Below are 1,370 nucleotides of genomic sequence, written 5' to 3'. Positions count from 1 at the left end.
GGTGACCTGAGCTGAAGTCGGACGCTTAACCGACTGAGCCACCCAGGCGCCCCAAGTTTCAGCTTATTTTTTAATCACGAAACGAGTACATATTTGGTGTAGAAAATCAAAAGAGCACAAATAAAATTGAAATCACTTATGATCACGTTAAACAGAGCTATAACTATTGTTACACCATTTTAATAACTGACTACGTATTAAGTCTTAAGCTCTTGTAGAGTGAAAACTCCCCTCCCACACCCTAGTCTTTTTTTTTTTTTCCTTTTTCCCACACTGTATTCTTTAGCTCCAAAATTTTCTTAGTTATTCTTGGCCATTTGTTTTGTTCCTGAAATTTTAGAATTAGGTTGTATTAAAAATCAATTGAGATTTCTGTTGGAGTTGCATTGTTTTTATGGATTAATTAGAGTAGAATTAAATTTTTTTACTCCATCGCTTTCTTTCATAAACATGGTACAGTTCTCCTTAATTTGGGTCTGTTTTAATGTCTTTTTAAAAATATGGCACGCTTCAGGAATTTGCATGTGATCTTTGCGCAGGGTTCATGATAATCTCTCTATCATTCCAATTTTAGTATATGTGCTGTTGAAGTGAGCACTCAGAAGACACTTCTTCACTGCCTGAGGATATCAGGGGGGAAAGGGAAGAGGTCACATGCTCTTTACTCTCTATAGGAAATGGTGACTGAAAAAGACATTAATCTGGATTGATTGTGTTTATCAAACATACAAGCATTTAGTTGTGTGTTGACAATGGGAACAATGATTTTGGCTTTTGTTACCTTGGTCTTTCTATTTTCTGAACAAAAGCTCTTTTTCCGTTGGTGGTCTCGACAGAAGAAATGCAGCAGGACAAGGGTGCCCGGGGGGGCTCAGTCGGTTAAGCGTTGGACTTTGGCTCGGGCCGTGATCTCGTGGTTCATACATTCGAGCCCCACGTCTGACAGCTCAGAGCCTGGAGCCTGCTTAGGATTCTGTGTCTCCCTCTCTCTCTGCCCCTCCCTCGCTCTCATTCTGTCTCTCTCTTTCTGAAAAATAAAAACATTAAAATAAATCAATAAATAATTTAAAAATTAAAAAAAAAAAAAAAGAAATGCACTAGGACAAAGGAGTTGGGAGGATGGGGGGTGGGGGGGAAGGAAAGCCAGGAAAAGAAGATGGTCAGACTTGACAATGAGCAGGGTGGGGGAAGAGGGACGTGTTGCTCTCACAGGTGTCATGGATGGGAGCGGTGGCGGGGAGGGAAGCGAATTCACAGCAAGTTTGGACTCTCAGTTTTGCTGCTCTAGCAAATCAGCAGCATCACTTGGGCTCTTGTTAGAAATTCAGACTATTGGCCCCGATCGCACCTATCCAATCAGAATTTGCATT

General features: G+C 40.9%; 1 non-coding gene across 1 annotated transcript; it reads right to left on the bottom strand.

Moving 5' to 3' along the window:
* Positions 1–494: 494 nt before the first annotated feature.
* On the bottom strand, positions 495–598 carry LOC121020649 (U6 spliceosomal RNA). The gene has a single exon (XR_005786249.1). It is a non-coding gene; the product is annotated as a U6 spliceosomal RNA (small nuclear RNA).
* Between the last annotated feature and the right edge of the window lie 772 nt (positions 599–1,370).

Source organism: Herpailurus yagouaroundi, unplaced genomic scaffold, assembly GCF_014898765.1.
Source record: "Herpailurus yagouaroundi ecotype Mexico unplaced genomic scaffold, PumYag 250, whole genome shotgun sequence".
NCBI lineage: Eukaryota > Metazoa > Chordata > Mammalia > Carnivora > Felidae > Herpailurus > Herpailurus yagouaroundi.
The sequence above is the reverse complement of the archived record's forward strand: the minus strand, read 5'-3'. Positions and strand labels throughout refer to the sequence as shown.